Below are 26,377 nucleotides of genomic sequence, written 5' to 3'. Positions count from 1 at the left end.
GGCAGGATTTGCCTCCAGAGGAGAGCAGGTTGTTTACATCACCACTGGCAATGGAACAACTCTCTTTGACTTTAATGGAAGATCAGTCAGGCCCTCAGGTTGCAGCTGGAGATTCCACTGATAGAAGCTGCTCAGCGAATGCTGTGAACCAACATATCTTCTACATGTGCTAGCCACGGCCCCTCCCAAGTCCAATTGTGGCTGCACTGGCAGCTTACCTTTGGACATCATCATGGAAGAGAGGCTATGGTCATCCTCCATTAATGGAAATGCCTCATCCCTCCCAGGCCCGCTTTCCATTAGTGGGTGCCTTCTGCCAGATTTTGCCCAAACTTCCTTTGGTACCTGGAGTGAATCAGGCTTGTAAATTTCACTGCTGTTATAATTCTTTACCTTGTTAAGCATAAGAGAAGTAAAACAAGGGCAGAATAAGAGAAGCAAAATCCTAGGGAGAAATTAGCATGCAGTTTGTTCCCCCCAAAATAAAAAAAAACTAACTCATTTGCTTGCTTCACCTGGAGGAACAATTAGCCACTAGACACACAAAACAGCTGACAAATAGTGTTTGTTAGTAGCAGCTGCTTGTTTCTAAATGAAATGACCAAAATTTGTTAGGTGTGGAAGACTGTTGTTTTCTAGCAACCCCATTTCAGAGAATGCTGTGCAAGCATTTGTTCACTTAAAGAGAAGAGCAGGGTGGTCTAGGAAGGGCAGCATGGTCCAGTGGTGAGGGCATCGGTCTAAGCTGTGGGAGACCCCCATTCAATTCCTTGCTCCGCCATGTGCTTCTTTTGTGACTTTGGGCAAGTCAATTACCCTTTCTTTGTGCCTCACTTACCCCTCCGTAAAATGATAATAATACTGCCCTGTCTCACAGGGGGGTTGTATAGATACTATGGCCCAGACTGGTGTAGCTCCATTAGTCCAGGGCCGCTATTCCTGATTTCCATTGGTTTCACTTAAAGAAGAGCACATGCCAAGCTGCTTTACTCAATCTGTCATCCCCTTAACAGCAATAGGGCTGTCACACAAGTGTGCACTCCTTTAAAGGGTCTGTCTACATTTGCAGAGTTTTTGTGCTGGAAGTTTTGCCGGTGATAGGGAACCGGTGAAAGTAAAGTGCTGGTTTGTGTACTCAATTACTCAGGCGTCAAAAAGTGTTTACACTAGCAGCACTTCCATCGCTGGATGAGAGCAGCACTCTAGGGCAGCTGTCCCACAGTGCAGCTCTCTCCATTTAGATGATGGGTATTGTGGGAAGGGGCAGGGGCATCCTGGGTCCCTGCACAGCCTCTTCTCCCCAAAACACTGATAAGTTCCAGTAGCTCAGCATTGTTCCAAGCAGGGGATCCTTTGCTCCATGGAGCAGCCATTGTCACCTGGCCAGATAAGTGAGCACTTGCCAAGAAAACAGGAAGGGGAGTTTCAAAGTTCCCTGGGGCTTTACACGGGGCGGGGTGGACTGTTTACCTGGCATCAGAGCAGCAGAACTGCTGGCCAGAGTGGTCACCTAGGCACTGTGGGATATCCTCCGGGGGCTAAAAGCTGTGTAAACAGGAAGAACGAGTCTTCACTTGCACATCAGCGCAAAAGCATCACCGATAAGAGCCATACGCCTCTTGTGGAGGTGGTTTTCTTTTTGCGGTGAAACTTCTGAGTTTCACTGCAAAAAGTCATTGGCAAGTGTAGACCCTCCCACGGTTTTTGCGCAACAAAAGGGACTTTTCCCCGCTTTAAATGGCAAGTGTAGACATAGCCAAAGTCAATTCAGCTACATCAGTGTGAAACTGCTACCATTGCAAGGAGTATCAGTCCCAATGGGGAGTGAAGTAGGACTGATTTCAGCCTAGAGAAAGTGTCTGGGGCAAGATGAGACATAATGAGTGGGGGGACAGTTGGTTTTGTGTGTGGTGTTGGTAACTCGGGCCTCAGTTCAGCAAAGTACCTAAGCACATGCTTTATTTAAAGCACATGAGTCTTCCCATCCATGTTTACCAAAAGTATTTAAGGCCAGAATGTTCAAGGATTTAAACTATCTAAAACCATAGGAGTTAGGCATCTAAATACCTTAAAAATCTGGTCCTTAACACATACATTTTCCTTGGGGCAAACTGCTATTTAATAAAGAACAAAATTCTTTGTGTACAATTTTCAAATCCATAGAACTTAATGAAAAGGAGGACTTGTGGCACCTTAGAGACTAACACATTTATTTGAGCATAAGCTTTTTTGAGCTACAGCTTCATCGGAATGCATCCGATGAAGTGAGCTGTAGCTGACAAAAGCTTATGCTCAAATAAATGTGTTAGTCTCTAAGGTGCCACAAGTCCTCCTTTTCTTTTTGCGAACACAGACTAACACGGCTGCTACTCTGAAACCTGTCATAGAATTTAATGGAGAATCATCGCTCTGTCATAGGATTCAATAGGATGGTTCCAAACACCTTTAGAAAGTCTCTCTTTTGCTACAGGATTTTAGAACCCTTACTTTCGAGTCCTATTAAAGTTGTATAGAACCCTGTTGGTTTCATCCCTATTAAATTCTACAGGACCCTTCCATCTGGGATGGAACAATAACAGGTCAAGAGAAGAACTGAATTTGTGATGCCTGCGTGTAGAACAAACCAAAAGTGACACAGTGAGAGAGGAGCTCTGCTCCTAATATTAATCCCCCGATTAATAAAGACAATAAAAGCAAGAAAGAGAGGGAGTTAATATCCTCCATTTCCTTTTTATTATTTTTTCCCCAATTGCAACAAGCCTGGGCAGTTGAAATGTAAGTACCTGGCTCTTTGTTTTTAGGAGACAGTTTAAGCCTAGGTAGCAAATCATTTTACCTGACTGAAAACTATAACAACCATATGAAGTCCCTGTGGGAGCCACAGTTTAGAGAGCCTGCTTTCACGCTGAGAAATTTTGAAATGAAGTGTTGGAGAACAGCTTGTTTTTTACAATATTTCTTTCCCTGGCAGCAGAATTTTGTTTCCAGGCTCTTTCAGAAGGAATAATCTTTTCTTCTATGCCATGTGTTTCCGAATAGCAGAAGCCCTTTCCTTAAAGTCATTTATTATTTACAGGAATGCACGTTGGTGCTGTACAAATGCATTAAAATATGCAGTTCCTGCCCCGTAGAGAGTACAGTGTGACATGATTGATATTAGTGTTATTTTGCAGCTGGGTCCAAGGCCCCTGTTTCTCTTAGGGTTTATCATTCCCTTCTGGAGCGGAAGGATGGTTTTGTGACTAAGGTACATGACTTGGGAGACCTGAGTTCAATTCCCTGGTTTTCCTCCTTCTCCCCCCCCCTGCTGCTGGTGATGGCTCATCTTAAGTGATCACTCTCCTTACAGTGTGTATGATAAACCCATTGTTTCATGTTCTCTGTGTGTGTATATAAATCTCCCCTCTGTTTTTTCCACCAAATGCATCCGATGAAGTGAGCTGTAGCTCACGAAAGCTTATGCTCAAGTAAATTTGTTAGTCTCTAAGGTGCCACAAGTCCTCCTTTTCTTTTTACAATCCCCTGTGTGACCTTAAGCAAGACACTTAGGTCTGGATTCTCAAATTTAGGATTCTAAATACCTTTGGGCAGAGCGCTGGAACAATTTTTATAATGGAGGTGGTGAGAGCCATCGAACCAAATTGTAAACCCAGTGTATAATGGAAACCACTTCAAGCCGAGGGTGCAGCAGCATCCCTCGTTCCAGCACTTACGCCTTTGAGATTCTCGGCCTTAATCTCTCTGTGCCTCACTTCCCCATCTGGAAAGTTGGAAATGGGGAACCATCTAACTGAATGACTTACTGTGCGTCCCCTTTCAAGCCATGGTTGGTGTGGAGGTTATGGCTTTGCTTCTTGATTACTCCATTTGGAGTGGTTTGCTCCCACAAGGTTGTATGCAGAGAGTAGTTCTTGAGTACAGAGAGTATGATTGTCCTCAACCTGCGCGTGGAGGGACATGGAGCAGGGGCAAACCAGGGTACATGGAACATAAATACCTGGCTGCACACGTGGCAGGTATAAGAGGCCAGGGAAGGCTCTGGGCTAGACCACGTGGCTGGGGTTGCTTGGGTTGGTCGGCCGGCTGGGGCCGGCCTGGGGCTCCTCCGGTGGCTGGGGGCGCTCAGGGTTCCGGCTGGCCTGGGGCTTTTCCAGCCTTGGGGCAGGAGAAGGAGGGAGGCTCAGGGCTCCAGCCACAGGTGTGGGAGGGCCTCCTGTGGAAGGGGTGGGGCTAGCCTCCCCGAAGGGGGATCCACCTGTCACCCATGTCTGACTGACCAGAATGAAAAGCTTCTTGAGTCTTCCTTTACCGCCACGCACATGCGCGCACATCTGTGCACTGGAACAAGGGCCACGCTTATTCTGGTTTTGTACAATGATCCATTAAAAACGGGGAATTTAATGGAGAAATAAGATGCACGTTTTCTACCATGTTTTCACTTATAGGACAAGCCACAAGTCAAAAAAGCCATTTCTCTTAGGGTGACCAGATGTCCTGATCTTATAGGGACAAATATTTGGGGCTTTGTCTTATGTAGACACCTATTACTCCCCCAACCCCCGCCCTGATTTTTCACACTTGCTATCTGGTCACCCTAATTTCTCTACACCATGGGCCTGCTTTAGGCCCTGCTCGATCCTGCAATTGCAGACTCTTGTGGCTGCTGCGACTGGAATGCAGGATCAATTTGTTTGTCCTCTGTATGAACTCCCACCCTCCCTCCAACACTATAACTAACCACTCCTGCATGTAACCTATTTTACTCAACACAGCACCGGGCTCTAATGGAAAAAATGCTTCTGCAGTATATAGCTTTCAAGTTGTAACAGGGCTTTAGAAGCTACATTAATCGTTTATCAGAGGAATCTATAAAATAGAAGCCAGCTGAACGTACCAAATATTAGTTTAACTGCCTGTTTACAGTTTCACCGTAAAAAGGAAAAATATAGTTTATAAAAAGATCTCTTTAAGTAACACTTAGAATAATGGAGGAGGGAACCTATTGTTTAACCCGACATCATACATTTAATACAGTTACGTTATTGCCACCTAGGATTTTATTGATTATATTTTTTTCAAATTACTTCTCTAGAAATTTATTGTGTCAGTTCCCAATTTTAGCTTTTTTTTGAACTGTGATTTCCAGGAAGAAAGTATTAATGAGTGATTATCTGAGAAGTGGAGGGGGAAGGAAAGTGATTTAAATAAAATGGGACCTTCGGCTGAACACATATCAGGATGAGTTATTGTTTTTGAAGCCCTAATGAAGAATAATCTGATGGGAACCAGCAACTGTGGCATGACTGCACCATTTTCACACATTTCCAGATGACTTCTGCTCGATGATAAGTCCCTTTCAGTTCACCCACCTTCTGCTAATGAATCCCTGGCTAGGAAGAAAAAATTGACATGTATAAGAAGTCTGAGTTCTGATTGGATTACCCTAGAACAGTTAAATTGAATAAAGACCCTAGAACAGTTGTAGGGCACTGTGGACTACATCATAAATTAAAGCTCAGCCCTCTGCAAGAGGTAGCATGTAAACTGTCCTGTCCCCAAGAATACTCCTGGGAGGCATTCTCATTCAAATATCCCTCAACTCAATTCCTTTCCTGCATCCACCTTGCTCAAGGAGGCTGGTGATTTACTGTTGGCCTGTGGTGACACAGACACGCTCAGAAGTGTCTAGGCAGGTATATTACATCTATGTCCCATCATCTCCTTGATATTTTACCAAAGGAGCTGGTATGTGGTCTCCACCAAAAGCTAAAAACTATCTGGTTATCATGGTTATTGCAAGATGTTTGAACGGGAAACATTTTTAGAGCTATGTAACATGTAGAAAATTGGTTTCCAGAAAACTGGTGGAGGTGAGACTTGTCCCCTGAGACTTGTCCTCCGATCCAGCAGATCCCTGTGTTTACAGATTGGGGAAGATGTTAGGACAGACCACCTCTCAGCTGGGTTAATAGCCAGTTAAAGATTTAGCAGCTCAATCTGAAATGGTTACATTGGTTCTCTCAATTTTGCCCAGGGCTGTCCCTATCCATACGCAAAACACGCAGCTGCGTAGGGCACCAGGAAATTTGGGGCTCCTGCTCTGTCCCAGCCCTGCCCCGCCCCCACTCCCTTGAGGACTGCAGAAGGGCCAGGTCTGCATTCACTGGCGGTGGAAAGTGCAGCGCCAGCCCCAGCCGCACCTCCGGTGAGTACTGGAGGGCGGTTCTCCTGTGAGCGGGCTGCGTAGGGTCCCAGAATAGCTAGGGACGGCCCTAATTCTATCCCACATTCACTCGTAGAGGCTGATTCTGCAAACCCTTCTCTGCTGAGCATTACTCTGAATCGCTCTCTTGAAGTCCTGGGCAGAGTTAGGCAAAAATTTTCAGACAAAACTTTTTTTCGCTTAAAAAAAAATGCAGATTTAGCGACACGAAAATGTTTCATGAATTTGTGTCAATGTCACCAAATTGTTCGTTATGAAAACAACAACAAAATTTCTCAAAAAAACCCCTCAAAACATTTTGTTTAAACATTTTTTGGGAAAAAAGTTGTGGGGGGTTTTGTTTGTTTATTTGGAATGATTTTTCGAGTAAAAACTTTCTTTAAATGTATTTTTAAACATTTCAAAAATGGTCAAAATAAAAAATATTGCAGCTTTGTCAAAATGAAACATTTCACTTGCCCTGGAAATATGATTATCATTATTATTTGATTTTACTTTTTGATTTTGCTGGAAATTTTCAAAAATGTCACTTGCAAATTTGGTTTTGACTTTTTGAAATTCCTAATGAGCCAAAAAACCAAAACAAAAAACATTATTTGCTCAAGTCAAGTCATGAATCATATCTAAACCCATGGGAATTCTCACAGTAGTAAGCCTTGGGCCCAATAGTGTGTGGATCAATCCCTTTATGGTGAGAATTAACTGTTCCAAACATTGCAACAGTACTGTCTGCTCTTCAGAGGGCAGTGGAAATGTTAATTTTCTTTAGTTGCCCGCTCAATAAATCTCTGATTGTGTGTTCCACTACCGTGACCACGATAAAGCAGTGAGAGTGGAAATTGCCCAGAAACTCCTGTGGATATTTCTGTTCTTGGCAGTCAGTGAGAACACATGGCATCTTGACAGAGATCCAGGAAGGAGAAGGCAAAAACAAACAAAGACAGCATCTTAATCCAGATCTGAGAATATAAGGGCAGCCATGCTGGATTGGGTCAATGATCCATTTATCTACTCCAGTATCCTGAACTAGGTGGTTCAGAGGAAGGTGCAAGAAAACCCTGTAATGGAAAATTAGGAAATAACCTTTGACCTCTCTGTTGTGATAGCCAACAAGGATGCGATCAGTGCATCTTGACTGGAATTTGTAAAGGGGACATTAGTCTGCACTGGCAGACACCACCCTATTTATTTGATTAAGCTCCTTAACATGAGACAACTTCTCAGCTGGTGTAAATGAGAGTAGCTCAATTGAAGGCAATGTTGTTGCACCCATTTACATCAGCTAAGGATCTTCTGGTCCAATAATTTTAGGTCACTTTGGCTGACCTGATCCATATTCAAATGAGTAGTCTAGGGATAAATTACCAACCTCATAGCCCTCTGGTACTCACTACTGTCAATGTTTTCTAGATAATGGAGTAGAAGAATAGACTCTTCAAAGAGATTTAACTGCTTTAAATGTAAATGTATAGGTTGGTGATATTGTAGTCATTGGATTTGGATGCTGAGAATTCAGCATCAATTCAGAAACAGAAAAGTAGGTATGTTTTGCCAGCCTAAGAAATAGGGCACAAGAGAGCCATAAAACGTATGGCTCTAGTTCCTATTTCATAGTCACTTTAGTAATGATCGTCTAGAGCTATGTCAACACATCCAAATATCATTAGCATCTGTGTTGCCTATTAATTGTCCTATCCGGTGTCCTGTATGATGACAGGATTATCCATCATTAGGGTGGGTTTTTTTTGTTTTTGTTTTTTTGCTTTTAAATGTAGTCAGTGGGGTCTGTGCCTCTCAAGAGAAGCAACATTTCAGTTGCTCAAACTTTAAACAAGTATCTTGTTAGGCTCACAAATTCTGCATTTCCCTAATCCACGTTTCCCAAGAGGAAAGAAAATTGCTATGCTCAAAAATACAAAGGCAGCTTGTAATTATGTGTCTCTGAAATAGGGACAGAGTTAGCAATGATTGTGGATACATTTCCGTATGTTCCATCATATAAACGTCCAGTAGCTCAACATCATCAACAGTTAATGATATAAATATGGATCAGGGAATCATAGGACACAGAACCTTTCATTGCTATATTCAATCACTGCCAACCAGGGTTGGATTTGAACTGATGGCAAAGTTCTTCCAGTGTGAGGGCTATATTGTGTTCTGTGGGAAGTGAGTCAGTGTTTTCAGTACAGTTCCCAATGGTCAGGTATCTATATCTTTACAACTGGCATTAGCTGTTGGAAACTAAGGTCCTGATCCAGCTCCTAGAGGAGTCACTTTCCATTCACTTTCATGGAAGTTGGATCAGGGCTTATACTGGGGTGGAGATGTGACCCTTCTCTCTCACCCCTAAAAGTTGTATTTTCAGGCCAAGTTAGAGGCATAATGGGAACACTTGCACTGCAGCTGGCTGTGTCTACACTTGAAATGCCACAACAGCACCACTATAGCACTTCAGTGTAGACACTGCGTATGCCGATAGTAATCCACCTCCTCAAGAGTCAGTAACTAGGTCTGTCAACCTAGCTATCTCCTTTCAGGATGGAGGGTTACCCTTCAGTGTAGGTAGTGAGATAAGCATAGAGAGATTGCAATTTGCCCAAGGTTACAGAGGTAATCTGCACCAGAGACAAGAGCTGACCTCGTATCTCATGAATCCCAGTCTAATGCCTAAACCACAAGACCATATATCAGTCTAAGCCCCTTCAAAACCAACCAATGTGGTTCACCTCTTAAATGCTTACAACAAACCACTCACACATTAGTGATATACAAAGAATTATTCACAAAGTATTCAGTGAATCATTTTTAAGAGTGAATAATTTCTAGAAAATTGTAAACGGCTGATAGAAATGTGACTAAATCTGCTGAGTAAATGTTTTCCTTTGAATTATTCACCGATTTCCACCATCAAAATTCATTAACAGAAAATCGACTTACAGTAGAAGTCTTTCCAATAGGGAGAGCTCTCTCAAGATCCTATGCCTTTCTTAAACCTTCAGTTGAGGCTGGGATTTTCAAAGGAGCCTAACAGAGTTAGACACCCAACTCCCATTGTATTTGAGTACTTACCTCCTTAGATACATTTGAAAATTCCAGCCTTAATTTTTTTTTTCAATTAAATTTTCTAAATTGGAGCAAGACCTTGGCATATGCACTAATGTATGATCACTTGGTTGAAGGTATTCATAGTCTGAATGAGATGTCAGATACAGTGCCTATTGCTTTTCTAAGCCAGATTGGTATGACTTTTTAGTTATCTAGTGCATTTCAGCACTGGGTGGGTTAATATGAGAGCTTTCAGACTGCTGGCTTTATCTGAGGTGTGCTCCTGCTCTGTTTCCTAGTTCAATTTTGCTGATGTAATATCCCCCATAAATCGAGAGATAAGAGCCTGGGTACTGTGTGTCCTTTTGATAATTTTATTGTGATTCCTTGGAGAACAAGCTAGTATTGTACTTCAGCATAGTTACAACATTTGTGGCCTTCTCTCTAAATAAGAGGGACAAAGTGCCTCAGTCGTGTGGTTAGGTACGTGACTAGATGTTTATTTTCTATAGTAGGTGATGCTTATCTTGGAACTCAGCAAATATCAAATAGGTGAACTAAATATTTAGGGTCAGTCTCATCTTGTGTAAATCCATGTGGCTCCACTGAGATCAATGCAGCTGTGGCAATTTACACCTGCTGAGGATTTGGCCTGCAATGCTGGAATCTTCCCTATCTTCACATCAGGAGTTAGCCCCTTGGGCACATCTTAGGAAGTCCATATTGGCTTCCCAATAAAAATTTACCAAAGGGTGTTTTAATCTCTTCCATCATGGTGCTTTAAAGTTTGTCTGAAAAGCAGCTCTGTAAAATTGTCATCATGATGGGAGGGGTGTGCGTTTTAGGTATTTCCCGTTATTGAACATACTCATTATTGCTTAAATTCTTCAGTTTCAAATCTATTCTCCATTGTGCTAGGTGCTGTACAAACATATAGCAGGCAAAAGGCCCTTTGCCAAAGAGCTAATTAGCTAATTAAGAGCAAACCACACATACACAAAAAGAAAACGAGTACTTGTGGCACCTTAGAGACTAACGAATTTATTTGAGCATAAGCTTTCGTGAGCTACAGCTCACTTCATTGGATGCATGCAATAGATGAAGTGAGGTGTAGCTCACGAAAGCTTATGCTCAAATAAATTCGTTAGTCTCTAAGGTGCCACAAGTACTCCTTTTCTTTTTTGCGGATACAGACTAACACGGCTGCTACTCTGAAACCTGTCACACATACACGGCGTACAAAGGGCTTTTTCTGCATATACATCATCATCAGGAATAACATTCTGTCATCTACCTTTTATCCTGTGTCCCATTTTCATTTCTCTCTCCAGGTGTAACTGAGAGCAGAACTTGGTTCTGCAACTGTAAAGTTAGATCTTGTTGACCTGTTTCAGCCATCAGTGACCAGCCAGAGCTACAGCTGCACCAGCCTTAATGTAAACAGGGGAAAGCTCCTGTTTACACGGCTTCTTGCACCCAGGGTAAATTGCACTGGTGCAAATCGGTTTATAGCAGATTATCTTGTCTACACTCGGGGTCTACATGGGTGCCTTGCCACCCCTGACTGAAATCAGAGCAAAGCCCTGGGGTGGACATGGCCTTCGTTACAAAATCTGTTGTTGGTGCATGAGCCAGAAGCTAATCGAACTCATCCTTCCGTTGCTCTTCTGCCTCTGAAGTACTAACACATAGGGGGAAAGTCATTAACGCTTATGTTTTGTTTTTGCACTGAACGGAGAGAGGGCACTGAATCCACACAAGCTGTGAGGTAAGAAGGCGACATGTTTAAATAGTCCTTTTCCGACCCTAACAGAATTTTGAGAAATTATAGTTCAGGGCAAATGTAATGTAGGAGCATTTCCGGAGCCTTGCACGGCAAGAGCAGTAGATCTGGGTTGTTTTTATTAGGCATAAGGAATGCAGCAGGAAGGCAGAGTAACACTCAACAGAACTTTATTAAACACGTTGATTATCTGGCAAGCACATGGCCCCAGTTTGCATTCCTGAGCCTGTAGACTCTCAGCAATCGAGGTCCCTCCTGAAACCTGACTGTTTTTCTTCAGTTCCGCTCTCCATACTCTACTGGCAATCATTTGTGCAGCTTAGTCGCCAAGTTGACTGTGGTGTTGGATTGACTCTACCAGATGGCTACTTATGACTTCAGTGGAGCTACTGCTGATTTATATTGGTGTCACTGAGAACAGAATCTGATCCTAAATAAATAATGGGAGTCTCTCTCTCTCTCTCTCTCAGATAATTGTGAGAGGTGGGAACCCAAGGGAGCTTCGTCCCATTTTGTGAAGTTTTTTTTTTTAAATATACTTTAAATGAATTCCATCTCTTCCAAAATGTATGTGATATTTTGTGTCTTAGCAGGAATGGTTATTCCTATGGTAACATATCCTCCTCTCCAGTATGATTTTATTTTGAACCCATAAGTGAGCAAATATTGTAGCATTTACTATGGTATTGATTAATTTCTTTGAAGCAAGTAAATGGAATTGGAAACTTATCTCACTGATGGCATAAATATTCACACGAACAAAAGACAGATATTAAGTGGAGTACACACATTCCCTGGACATGCATCACAATCTGAGCTTCTGTACTGCTATTATTATAGAGGGACACATTTTGGGGGATAAGCAGACCTTAAAAGTTCAGAAGTCTGCCTTGTATGAGGATGGAACAGTCTAATGGCCTGATTCATCACAGTGTCACTCCAGTGGAATGACAGGGTGTGATTCTAATAGAGTTGGAACTCTACACCATTATAAAATACAAATGCAATGCAGTGGTGAATCAGGCAGAGATGTTTCACCCCTCCTTGGTGAGCTACCTGCTCATCTACCATCAATTTCCTGTACAGAGTTTTTAAAAGTTCAGTCTGTATATTTAGCTGAAGTTAATTCAAATTATCCAAAAGTCTTCCATATGCAGTTAGGCCAAGAATTTCAGAAGTGACTAGGGATTTTTTTGGAGGGGGAGCTTTAGGTTTTTCGTTTTTTGCTGGGGGCACTTGACACCTCAAAGGGGCTTGATTTTCAGTGGGTGGGTGCTAAGTTCTTTTTGAAAAGCAGGCTCCTCGAATGCATGAAGTTGGCACCAAAAAAAAATAGCATCCCGCTCTTTTCCCTCCCCCGAATCGCTCTGGTGACTGTTAAAAACCTTGGCTTTAGGTTAGAACTCTGATAAGAACAGACCCGAAACCAGTGCTCAACATAACAGCTTCAAACTTTGGGCAAGTCTGAATACATATTCAAACTTAAATTGCATCTCAGAATACCTCTGCTTTCCTATGCATTAGGGAAACAGATATATTCCTACACCGGGAGTGACTGTTGTACAAAAATCAGTGTCGTGTTTCTACAGTTTGCATAAGGTTTTTCAGATCCTCACTCTCAAACATACAGTTGCTATGCTTTGTTTATTCTCCATGCTTGGCATTAAACAGTCCCTGGATATTCATTACCATTATGAAAAATGAAAGTAATGAAGTCCTGGTTTGCCACCACTACCTATCCATCTATCGGCTCTCAGTCTGCACAGATGCATAGCCAAAGGACAAAGTTTTTCATTATTCACCAATTCCCTTGCAGCCTGATAACTGTCCCTTGCCATGTAGTTAAGACTCAGAGTTGATATCATTGCTGACCTTATAAATAATGGGTAAGATTGTAAAGCAAAGTCAATGTCTATTGTATTTTGCAGTTATGCCCCTATAATAGCAGGACAGCTAAAACATTGTGTAACCCACACGCCTGCTGGGTGTGGTGTTCTGTCCCCCTCCAGTCGCACCAAGACCACTTAGAGCTTAATGAGGCGTGTGGTTTTTAGCTCATGCAGTAGAGGCTCATGCATTTAGCTCCACAGGTCCCAGGTTTGATCCCAATGACCAGGGTCTGTTGTTATTACAATTGTGTACTCTATTGAATGTGCCATTAAACAATTGTTTGTATTATATTAGAACTTTGTTTTGTCCCAAAGGCTTTGGGAAAAAGAATTCTTTGAAAAAATGGAATTTTCCGTTTGTCAGAATTTGCAACATTTCAAACCTACTTTCTGTTCCAAATTGGAACAAAAAGTTGAAATATTGAAAATTTTCACAAAACAAAAAACAAATAAGTTTTGAATTGATAATGTCAAAATGTAAAATTTCATTATTTTTGATGGAAATAATTTGACATCTCAGAATAGAATTTTTCATCTTGAATTGCCATTTTGAATCAAAACTTTCATTTCAAAATGCCTATTTGAAGCATTTCCCCCCCGCCCCCCCCCCCCCCCCATTTTGTTTCTGCTGAGTGGAAAACTGATATGTTTAAATGAAATAGACATTTTCCATCCATTTCCATTTTTCGTAAAGATACATTTTCCATCACGGAAATTTTTCATTTGAAAGGTTTTGATCAGTTCTAGTTACTAATCTAATCAAGCATTAGAGCTCCATTGACCTTGCAGTCCAAGTTCTGGATGTCTGTCCTTGAATGCAGAATGCAACATATACTCAAGTCGCTTGCCAGATGTGGTCACAGATGTCTTTTACAGACAAGGCAAGTTCTGCCAGAGAGGAAATGCATCCGATGAAGTGAGCTGTAGCTCACGAAAGCTTATGCTCAAATAAATTTGTTAGTCTCTAAGGTGCCACAAGTACTCCTTTTCTTTTTGCGAATACAGACTAACACGGCTGCTACTCTGAAACCTAGGATAAATATAAAAACACAAGAACGGCCATACTGGGTCAAACCATCTAGTCCAGTATCCTGTCTTCTGACAGTGGCCAATGCCAGGTGCTTCTGAGAGAATAAACATGTCCTTCAGTAAAAATGTATGTGCTAAATTCCTGCTGTAAACCAGTCGTTGGAAATCCAGCTGCCCCTCTGTCCCCAACAAACTCCTCTAGTTCCAGTCAGAGACAAGGACTTATGAGACTTGGGTTCAGTACCCTGCCCTACCATAGACTTTCTTTGTGACTTTGATCAAGCGACTTACCAGGTTTGTCTAGTGTGCTTTATAAAAGGACCAAAGCAGGATAGGTGCTTACGTCCCATTGAAGAGGGAAGCAGGCACATCAGAGAAAGGAACAGCTTTTGTTGTTGATTCACACCAGGTGGGCACTGCAGAAGAAATGAGTCTTGAGGAAGATTTTAAAGAGGAGAAAGTGGTTTGGCAAATTGGGACAGGGAGGCAGCATAGCCCATTGGATAGAGACCTAGACTAGGGGTCCTGACTTTGCTACAGACCTGCTGTGTTGCCCTGGGCAAGTCACTTCACCTCTCTGTGCCTCGTTTTCCCCATCTGTAAACCAGGGGCAATGATAATGATTTCAATTGAAGATTTCTTTAAGAGCCAAGCATCAGCAATCATGCCACAGTTAGGAATTATCTTCCAGCCAGCCACCAGAGCACACGAAGCTGTAGCTGAACCAGATGTAATTGGATATTTATTTAATAGCATTGTGAGTGTAGTTTGGTCATGTAACCCACACCCACTCAGTGTGGTGCTCTTTCCTCTTGTGGTGTCTAGGCCAGATTTTGAGGCTCATTACAAAAGAAGCTTTGCCTCTCCTGGAATTGACACCTCCTCATCTATTATTGGGAGTGGACCACATCCACCCCGATCAAATTGGCCCTGTCAACACTGGTTCTCCACTTGTAAGGTAACTCCCTTCTCTTCATGTACAATAATGCCTGCATCTGTAATTTTCACTCCATGCATCTGAAGAAATGGTTTTTTTACCCACGAAAGTTTATGCCCAAATAAATCTGTCAGTCTTTAAGGTGCCATCTGAATCCTTGTTGTTTTTTGAATACAGACTAACACAGCTACCCCCTGATTCTGAGGTTGATGAGCCAGCTGCATGCTTGGCTGAGAGAGCTCCGTCTTTCAGCTCAGGAAGTAGCAGCTCCTGCGTTTCGATATAGAGGTCCCAGTATTAGTCCCTATTGCTGATGACATTCCCCAGGATGTGACGTTACATTAGCACGATTCAGTATATAGTGGATCCCTTTCAAAGTAAAATAGTATTTTTCACAGAATAACTTCTCCATGCAGACAGACACTACAGCTGGCACATTGTGATGGCTTGAAACAATCTGATGCTACATCTACACTGCAACCAGGAGTGTAATTTGCAGCTTGTGTAAACATACCAGGCTGTCTCTAAACTATTCTGGTTCACTAAAAATAGCAATTTTTAGGAAGACCTGGCAGCATGGGCTAGCAAGGCTCGGGAGGACCAGGTGGGCTTGTACAGCCAGTGCCACCATATCCTCCCTGCTACGTTTACTGAGTTAGCTAGATCAAAGCTAGTGCGGGTACATCTACATGAGCTACAATATATGCCACCACTTGCACAGTACGCATACCCTGAGATTTTCATTGTGCTTCAGTATAAGGGGAGTTCTACTGTGTGTGTTGTTTTTACTATATTTCAGCTGCTTTGTGGGAGTACCCAGGCATTGTGGAATCCCAGAGCCTTTGCCCATTTTGTTATACCAGTGTAACTCCATTGATGATATTCTGGATTTACACCCATGTAAGTGAAAGCAGACAGAGGCCTTTAATCTTTCCACGAAAGCTGCTTACTTAGGGGTTTGTGTTGCAGCAGATGATTGAAATTTCCGTTGCAAGAATCTGGCTTTGCCTGTCTGAACTGCAGCCCATTTAAGCAGCTTTAATGGTACCTGTTTTTGAAGTAAGGGTCAAGTCAAGGTCTTGGGGAAACTGTCATTTAAACAGCAAACTTCAGACTGGATTATTGCAGTGTACTCTACCCTTGCAGAACAGAAAAAGCCTTCTTCCAGCTTACTCAGCAGAGTCAGCTGGAGGTCTATTAAGGCCTGATCCAAAGCCGATTTAAGTCAAAGCAAAGGCTGCTATTGACTGGGGAGGCAGCATAGTCCAGATATTGGCTTGGAACTCAGGAGATCTGGGTTCTGTTCCAAGCTCTGCCACTGATCAGTTGTGTGACCTTGGTCAAGTCACTTCACCTTTTTTATGCTTCTGTTTTCTCCTCCCACCCTTTGTCTGTTTAAATTGTAAGGTCTTCAGACCAAGGGCTGTCTCTACTTTTGTTTGTACAGAACCAACACCATTCTAGTTGGGGCCTTTTACTCACTATAGTTATATAAGTAATAAGACTGGGCTTTGTCTCATGTTCATATACATCATTGCTCCAAAGAGTGTAAATCAAGGTGTTCATATTGCTCTTAACATCCCCCTTCAGCTCCCATTCCAGTGGTGCAGGATCAAGCCCTTATGCCCTGTGTGAGCTTTTTTTGAAGCTCTCTCTCATACTCTGCATGCTGTCCCAACAGTTGTGATGAGCTCATGTGCTTTCACTAACAGCCCCTAATTCTGAAGATCTGGGTTCTGAGCCAGGATACATTCAGTGAAGGACCTTCAATGATAAAATTTGCTTTGTAGCTCTTCCTGTCCCAGCAGGGCCTGATCAAAAGCCCATGTGAAGTCAATGGAAATCTTTTTGTTAACTTCAATGGACTTTAGATCATGCCCCAGGTTCTGCAGGCCATTCATACCAGACCTTATGTCTTTTGGGCACAGAAGGCCTTTATTTCTTTGCATATTTAACTCATGGTGGATACGGACAACCCGTCCTCTTAGAAGATCTTAAAATGAATAGATCAGACTGTACCTTTCTCTTCCTTCATTTCAGTCTTTGACACTTGAATGGATTAAAGTTCCATCCTTTGCTCTTTTTATTCTCTTTCTCTTCTCAGAAGCCTAAGATATCGCAATTTTAATACCTAATATATTCTAGGAGCTCAGGTACTGTGCTGTATTATGTTGACCTTTTTAGTATTCTCTATTTTGCTTATCTGGTCATCCTTCCCTTCCTTGCAGGTTAGCAAGCTTGTGAGCAGGAGAGGGATGAAATGAACAGGCAGAATAAAAACATCATCATAAATGGGTCAGAGTAGTACAACAAAACGACTGTTGTAATTTACAAAATATACGATGCATCCCAATGTTTGATGTATCACTTCTGGTACCAATGAGAGTGTTGGCAGTGCGAATAGAAACTAAGAGGGAATAGATGGCAATGCCAGAAGGACACCACACTGCTAGAGGGAACTTAGAGAAGGGTAGAGGAGATGATTCAGGGGATGGAGGGCTTGATTTACAAAGGGTGAGATTAGAAGAACTCATTATGTATAGCTTGGATAAATGATGACTAAACTGGGGGGTATAATAACCATCAGTGTGTACTTGAAAAGTGGAAACACCACTGAGGGAAAAGGATTATTTAGTGTGCTCCAAGGGGAGGTAACTAGGAGTAATGAAATGAAACAGAGCAAAGGAAAAATCAAGAGCAATATCCATACAGAGCTCTGTGATTTAGATTGTGATGTGGACTATGAATCTATGCAATTGAGTAACAAAGGAGTAAGAACTTCCCTACACCTTTGTATGGGCTCCTGTACCTTGGAGTGCTGATGTGTAGGAGTAAGTGGCGGTGAGCGGGGACTGGGAAGAGACTTGTCTCAGTCCGCACTTATTTGCTCGCCAGCACAGTATAGCATGGTAAAGGCTAGCCATAAATCACTACCCCTCTCTAGAGCAGAACAGAATTTTCTCTCTGGAGCGAGAGAAAGTAGCATAGGAAATGTTACTGGTTTATGCATGTAACGGTGGCCCCCATAAGGCTTTATGGAAATATGCTTATGAATGTATATATGACATAACTAGAATATGTTTTATGCTACCTATGCCATGTAACATATCTCTGTAAAGGTTATGATCTACTGAATCTATTAATCCTATTTGTATGCATGTGTCATTTTTGTGTTCGAAGTTATGAATATTGGATGTGTACTGGCTTGATTTTTAAATAGCCTTTGTAAGCATTTGGTCAGCTTCCCGAGAAAGGAATGTGCAAGTTAAATGCCCAATCAAGAAGCACTTAACGTACAATGGATCTTGAAGATGCCAATCCACATCTGAGCTTTCCCAGGAATGTGGCTTGGCTGGTAAGAAACTCGGTCATACATAGACATGTGACTTGCCCATGTGACTCCAAAACTCCATTTTGTACCTGGATTCTACACAGGGGGGTGGGGTCCACCCACAGGAGAAAGTCTATTAAACCCCTGGGACACCCTTCCATTTTGTCTTTAGCTTGCTCAAGAGATAGCTTCTCCATCCCCAAGGATATCTGAAAGAAACTGGAACAAAGGATAGTAACTACAGGGGGGTGAGTGCTTGCTGGACCCAGACTAGAAGGAGGCTAGTCTGTAAAAGAGGCTTATTGGAACATCTCTGAGGGTGAGATTTTTATCTGTATTCAGCTTCTTACTGTATTAGCTTAGATTTGCGGGTTTTATTTTGTTTTGCTTGGTAATTCACTTTGTTCTGTCTGTTACTACTGGAACCACCGAAATCCTACTTTCTGTATTTAATAAAATCACTTTTTAATTATTAATTATCCCAGAGTATGTATTAATACCTGGGGGGGGGGGGGAACAGCTCTGCATAGCTCTCTATAAGTGTTATAGAGGGTGAACAATTTATAAGTTTACCCTGTATAAGCTTTTTATGGCACACAGTTTGTTTCCTTGCACACATGTATAGTCAAAGTCACACTCTGACCCTGCATCCAGTGACATTCTTCCCTACCCATTAGAACATTACTTTTAAAGACATGCACAGAATTGCATGTCTGGTTTGCTTTTGACTGTATCTGGAGTGCACTCTGTTCAGTACACGCTCTGTGGTGCAAAATGTTATTGGAACCACTGGTGTGACTCCTGTCCTACACAAGTGTGAATGAGAGGGAGACTCAAGCCCTAAGAGCATCAACTCAGTCTGCTTAGCTGGTAACTCTGCAAATGCCTCCACTTAAAGGAAATTTTTAAAAAGGAGACATGAGCCAGGCTTTCCAATTGTCATCCAGTTTGGTGCCTGCTAATTAGCTGCTCTCCTTATAGAGAAAGAGGACTGGAAAGCAACAGCACAAAACAGCCTACTGTATAATGTGAGATATTGAAGTGAATGATTTAGGCTATGATAGAACACACACAGGATGAGCCAGAACCTCAGTAGATGTAAATCAGAAGAGCTCCAAGATAGTCAATGGAGAACTGCCAATTTTCACCAGCAGAGGATCTGTCCCCAATTTTTTTTTTTTAATAGGTTTTACTTTTCTTACACTCCACTGGCAGATATAATCTTGCACAACAAAGAAAGCTCAAAGGCACTTTCCGCACATTCCTCCTTTAAAGATCACCTTTATCTTTCCAAAAAGAAAAGGAGTACTTGTGGAACCTTAGAGACTAACAAATTTATTAGAGCATAAGCTTTCGTGAGCTACAGCTCACTTCATCGAATGCATCCGATGAAGTGAGCTGTAGCTCACGAAAGCTTATGCTCTAATAAATTTGTTAGTCTCTAAGGTGCCACAAGAACTCCTTTTCTTTTTGCGAATACGGACTAACACGGCTGCTACTCTGAAACCTTTATCTTTCCCTTTGCCTCTAGTTAATTTTTGGCTGTCTTTCACAAAAGGAAGGATGTTTTCTGTTACCTGCAGCATAATATTTGCAAACACCAAAACATCAACAGCTCTTTTAGTTGTAATTAATTTTTTTTTGCTTGTTTGCATTATACATGATTTGTTTTTGCTTTTTTTCTGGCAGCAAGTTAAAAAAAAAAACACCACTAACTCAGCCCAGTATATTTGTGCTAACATATTATTTTGACCTGGTAAAAACTTAAGTGAGCAACTTGGTGTGGAGCTGAGTGGATGGTGCTTTAGTTATCCATGGAAGAACAGCACAGGGCTTGTAAGGAAAATTATCTGCTTTGCAAAATACACTTCATCTGATAACTATCTAAGGGCTCTTGCTTGTTTAGGGCTTGCACTCTGTATGTCCTGTGGGACTACAAGGGGGAGCGGGGAAAAGCATAACTGAGGCCAAAATAAGATTGTGTCTCAGAATTAACATGGTGTGAATTCAGCTTGTATGGGTGCCACCTGAGACAATTGTCTTAGGTTTTACCAAAAAAAAGTTGGACCTGGTCATTACTTGCATGGAAAATGTCTAAGAAAAAGTCAGCATGCTGTAGGAAGTGGTGTTTTTCAGGATGCCAGCTGTGGGGTATGAGTCAAGGCCGGAAGCTACAGTCAGCACTGGTGTTAAACCAAAGGGTCAGGCTGGAGCCCATGAGCTGTGCCAAGTCAGAAACCCCAATCGATCTGCCGATGTGGGGATAGCAGTGCAGAGGCAGGGTGAGAGCGAGGGCCCAGGAGCTGGACAGGGGAACCCAGTTCAAGGCCAGATATCAAGAAACACAGCAGGGTCTGCCTGCAGTAATCAATCGATCAGCCAGACAACCAGCATCCATATAGTTGTACAGACACCCTCAAGTTGTTTCCTCCAGCTGTTAAATACCTTACCTGAGCCAATGAGGGGACCCAGTATCACTGCCAATCTGTGGGTGGGGCAGCCTCTGAAGCCTGAGTTTGCAGGGTTCCAGGCTGCTGTTCACTGCTGTACCACAGTTGCCTAATGGAGGTGTGGACCCAGCAGCCTTCCAGGAGTCAGTAGATGTGGGTTTTAGACTCAGGGCTTGCAAGTGCTGGTAATTCATCTCAGAATGAGTGCTAAACCCAAATCCTGGTAGGATGCTGTAGATGGCCTCTTCCTTTGGATGACATATAAAATTCTTGTCCTGGCCACTTATGGATTGTCAAGATCAAGTTTCACATTTTGCAGGAGTTCACAGTAGGGGTATTAGCACCAGTGCTCTGGCCATATCCCAGGTATGCCTAAGTAATTTCCCCCCCCATCCGTCCCAAATTCCTTTTTCTTCCTTTCCTATTCTGTTTAACTCCTTGAACTCCATATCCCCATGGAAATGAACATCCTCCAGTGTTGCATTAAACTATCTGATTAGCATCCATCCTGAGTTACTATGATGTGAATGGTTAAATACCTGACTAGCTTTACCCCGAAGAGAGCTGGTAAAGAGAGCTTTGGTATCCCTTATGTACCTTTTGGCTAAGATCTGCAGTAGAATTAGTTTGATATCTGTCTTCTGTTCAGGGAATACATATTGTGTTTGCTGAGGAGGAAAGGGATGATCTAACATTTTGCCCTGTCTCTCTCTTTCCTGATCATAGTATAGCTCCCAGGTTTATGCTCACTTTTTCTCTCAGGTGTAGTGATTACTACCATGCAATAATTTCGACTACTTTGCTAGTAAGTGCTATGCCTGCTAAGAGCTTGCAATATTGATCCTATCAATTGTCCCAAAATGGTCAATTTGTTTCATTTATCTTGTCGGAAATAAATATTAACAATGATGTTCCCTGAATACGGACTCTCTTGTTCCTTTCTCTGTTATTGCTGTGGAATAAAGGAACTTGGGCTCAAGGAATTAAGTTCAAACACCAGGAAGTTTCTGTTTAAATACATGACATACCCACCACAAATGTTTTTTGCTATTTGTCTTCACCAGGAAAATATGCTGTTGTGTTTGCATTAGATACATAGTGGCATATTAATTTGGAGTGATGCATGTCTTCAAACAAATAATGAATCACAGCCTATTGAGAGCATTACCCATTCAGTTTCCAAAGGAACATGTTTATCAGCATTTGCAAGAACCCTGCATTTCCATTAAAGGGTACTTTCACTATAATTTATCAGCTTACTCAACAGCATATAGTGTATAAAACGATAAAAGAAGAGTATATGTTCTCTCTTCCCCAGCAAGAGAGATTTGCCTGCAGAATAAAGATAATCTGAGTTTTCTTTCATTGCCTTCATTTATGACAATTTCTCCTGTTCCTTTAAAGTGTAACCTAGTGGCAATAATGTACAATAAGGTATATTATATAGTTACTGTGTGCATTTTGAACTAAAAATTAACTTTGCAAAGCCTCTGAATTGAACTGCCATTTGCCTCTTTCAGTAATGTCTTTGCTATTTGCAATTTATTTCTCTATCCCCTTTTCCACTTTAATTTTCACTCTGCAAAGAAATGATTGTCCCTGTCTTAGATGCACTGAACTGATTGTTTAGAAAAGTTATTGGCACCAAGTCCTAGGTGCTGTGATTATGCAAAATAAAATGGGGAATAAGAGAATTGAAGAAACTGGTATTTTTACCTATTAAGCTCTTGGTCTCTTCACCAGATACAGTCTTTACCCTCTAATGAATGGCTGACAATAGCCATCTTCATGCCACTTTTATTCCTTGGTTCTTTTGGTTCCTTTGGCTATTTTCTCCCCTTTGGAATGGGGGTGTATAGACACTACCCAGAAACTGGCAGCGAAGAGGTTACACCTCCTCTTTGGCTGACAGTAATGGCCACAGCTGGATTCTCTGAGTGCTGTGTAGCTAGGTTGAGCCAGCTGTAGAGAATTAATTAATTAAGAGGGATGCTGTGCTTGGAGTGGGGGTTTGAATCTGACATGGGGTGGTCACTGAAGAAAGAAGCATGGGAATAAACCCAGAGTGAAGAGAGCTAATCAGACTTTGTTTTCTTCTGAGAATGTTTTGCCAAGGTGAGGCACAATTTATATCTTTGTTCTTGGGAGTCTGGCTGAAGAAAGCCGGGTTATATTTATATTTGGACCTTAAAAGGCAGGCCCCTTTTTTTTTGCTGTGTGAAGATAAATCACACTACCCCAACATCCAAACTCTGGTATACAGATTCACTATTGACCTGACTGGCTTGTCACACACTTGTTCTGGGCCTTAACCTTAGTATTTCATCTGCTAACCTTGCATTCTTCACTCTGACAGCTCTCATCTGTTCATCCATTTTGTTCTCCAGTGCACTGAATGCCAGCTTGCAGTAACTGGGGTCTTGTCTCTGTGTTCAAAGGTTATCCACTTTTCTGGGTGGTTGAGGTTTGCCTGTAGTTCTCATGGTGTTAGAACAAAAAAACAAATCACCAAAAAAATGATGGGGAGAGTGAAAGATTATCTGAAATACAATGAAGCGGTGACTGGGATGAATGTGTCCTTGAACCCTATCTCATAAGACATTTATCTCTGGCTATAATCTTCTCTACCATTTCCCTGCTTAACCTTGATGTTTAAAGAAAAAGTGCTACCTTTTTATAGTGGTTGCTTTTGTTTGTGTTCTTTGAGTGCTGGGGTTTTCTTGTTACATACTGATTTTGGGGTTTCATTTTTTTAAGCTCCTGTCCACATGGTCTTAGTTAGATTGCGTAGCTGAAAGCTGCAAAGTTCTACACTGTTTGGGCCTTACTTTCATTATTATTTATTATTTATTATTATTATTATTATTATTTTATTTTATTATCACTTCAGTGCATCTAAGAAGGGGACAATCACATTTCTTTGCAGTGTACAAAGTGCTTTCTGGACATAAAAGAAGGTACAAAGAAAGGTCAAGAAAGGGGCATGCACAAAGGCATTGATTTCTACAAATCATCAAGTTTCACTGTAGCAGCATGAGTGATTTTCAGAGGTGCTGAGCATCAGAGTGCCAATTGGTATGTGTGTGTATAAACTTTGTTCTGGGTAACATGGTACGAAAAATGTTCAGAAACACCTGCCTGAAAATACCAGGGTCTGTTCCTTGATTAAGTATATTTTTAAAGATCTTTTTTCTTAAAGCTAGTTCATTTCAAACTAAATCAGTTGCAAGATGCTATATTGAGATAACCTAGTCAATAGTGAGGTGTCTTCTTTTAGCTCTGCACCTGCGAGAGCAGGCCGTGCATGAAATCTGAACATAGTAATATTCTATCAGCTCACTGGTTTCAGAGTAGCAGCTATGTTAGTCTGTATTGGCAAAAGGAAAAGGAGGACTTGTGGCACCTTAGAGACTAACAAATTTATTTGAGCATAAGCTTTTGTGAGCTACAGCTCACTTCATCAGATGTGTGAGCTGTAGCTCACGAAAGCTTATGCTCAAATAAATTTGTTAGTCTCTAAGGTGCCACAAGTACTCCTTTTCTATGAGCTCACTGAGAGCTAAATGTTTTACCCTTAACTATGTTTTTACTGCATTTCAAAATGGAGGGTGGGGGGGGGGGGCGGAAACTGAAGACAGTTATGTATTAAAGGTTTTAATGCTGCAATTAATATCTACCTGATTCAAACTGTCTTGTGTGTGCTGTATGCAAAACTTAGGAACTCTACCCTTTACGAGCATTACTGAGCAGTTAGACAAATTTAGGGTGTTACGGGTCGTTCTAGTTAGAAGGAGAAATTGACAATCGAGCCAGGAATTTTCTTTGATGCAGTTTACACAAAGATTATGCACAAAGTCCTGTTTCCCTGAACATAGTAGGAATCAAACAGCAGGAGGGAATTTCTTTGCTTACTGTTCCAAACCTGCCTTTCCAGCCAACAGCCTGTGCCCAAAAGCACCCTGCTAGTTTTCTCTCAGTTCTACCTGCTTGCCTTTTTGTTTTTGTCTCTCTGTCCAAGCCCCTGTCCACATAGTTCATATTCCTGAGTAGCCTGCAATGTGCCTGTCTTTGACTAGAGACATAAGCCTGTGTTTCAGGTGGAGGCTACTTAATTGTTCCAAGCTGTCTGAGGACAATGGCTTCTTTAGGTTGATCCTGAATGGCAGGTTATGCCTGACCCATTACAGCAAGGTTTAACATGATCCATAACAATATCCTCATCACCGCAGTGTCTACTGTTGGGGTTCTCTAAAGAGGCCTGCGGTGATTGGATGCCAAACTCCCATGACCTGTCATGGGGGTACGGTCAGATCCTTGCATGAAGTGCATATTTTTAGTGAACATAATGAGCAGAACTTTCAGAGGTGCTTAAGTCTGTTTGACTTCCAGTGGAACTTAGGCTCCCTCATCACGTAGGCACTTGTGAAAATGTTAGCCAATATCCAAGCTGTAAATAGCAATCCAATTTAAAAAGAGACTGCATTGTCTCTGCATGTAAACATTGAGATTTTCCCTGCTTGGGTTCAGCTAACTGCCATTCTCTGTTTCATTTCTTATGTGCACCGTTTCTCTGAGACGTCGTATAATTTTTTTTCTTTCTAATGTCTAGACTGAAACAGATGATTATCTGTTTGTGTTTTGATTATATTTATTTGATTTTCGTATTGCAGTAGTGCTCAAAATATGCTGGGTGCAGTACAAACATTTAGGAAGACACGGTCCATAGTAGATTCAAATCTAAAATGGTTATAAATAGAGCTGGTTGAAAAGTTTTTCAAATGAACAGCTCCAAATCTCTCCTTTCAGTGCAATAAAAATGTTTTAGCTTTGACTTCATTTAAATTCATTTTGGAGTTTCATATTATATTAAGATACTTTAATATAGCACATTCACTATACTATATTTAAATATTTAAAATATCTATATACTTATATGGTATATGTAATAAATATATTATGCTTAATATTTTGTGTTATATTTTAACAATTCAGCATTATCAAAACAAAACATTTTGATGGTCTAGTGTCAACATCTTTCAGAATTTTTGTTCCTTGGGAAAATTTTGGTGTGTTTTTGTTTTTGTTTTTTTTCCATTCTGCTCACAAGAAAAGCAAATTCTGAAATGTAAGAATTTCCCACTGAAAGGAAATTACATTTTCTGAGCAGTTCTAACTGTGAACGATGTGAAGCAACTTAAGAGAAGTGTTTTGGATTTGTTTTACAATGAGTCTTTTTTAGTGTTCAGATGTTGTGGATTTGCTATCAAAACTATCCAGAGTGGATTCTCTTCCTCTCCTCCATCTCTACACCCTCCCCCTCCCCACACTATAAGCTTCCAATTTGGGGCTTAAATATTTCATAAGCCTACCAGTGCCAACTTCAATTAATAAATGTCTCCGAAAGCTTATCCAAACTTGAAGAAAGTCTAGGTTTCTCTCTCAATCTATATATGTAACTGCAGAGGCTAGCTACCTCTATCTATCTTGTATATAGATCCAATATAAACTGCTGGATCCTGCATGTGTCTAGGCCAAAACTTTGCAGCTGGTTTTTATGTTACAGGTATGAAACAAAAACGCAGGATCTGACTAAGGGGAGAGTTTGCATCCACATGTGATTTTTTTTTTTTTTTCAACTTTAACTGCTCTCTGTAACACTGTATGGTATGGCTTTGATTACATTGCAC

General features: G+C 41.5%; 1 protein-coding gene across 7 annotated transcripts in view; it reads left to right on the top strand.

The window, feature by feature from the left end:
• The window catches only part of LRRTM4 (leucine rich repeat transmembrane neuronal 4), a 1,004,432-nt gene that overhangs the window by 240,366 nt on the left and 737,689 nt on the right, over nt 1-26,377 (top strand). For 2 of the 7 annotated variants that reach the window (XM_043502948.1, XM_043502944.1), the window contains exon 1: nt 22,708-22,805. The exons of 2 other annotated variants lie outside the window; for them this stretch is intronic. The gene's annotated coding sequence lies outside the window, so the exon portion shown is untranslated. Of the gene's footprint in view, nt 1-22,404; nt 22,806-26,377 lie in introns of those variants that run through there. 3 more of the 7 variants (XM_038385139.2, XM_038385135.2, XM_043502949.1) reach the window with 3 other exon arrangements.

This window comes from Dermochelys coriacea, chromosome 26 (genome assembly GCF_009764565.3).
Source record: "Dermochelys coriacea isolate rDerCor1 chromosome 26, rDerCor1.pri.v4, whole genome shotgun sequence".
NCBI classification, from domain to species: Eukaryota; Metazoa; Chordata; order Testudines; family Dermochelyidae; genus Dermochelys; species Dermochelys coriacea.
Note: the sequence above shows the minus strand (reverse complement) of the source record. Positions and strands in the feature narration are given on the sequence as shown.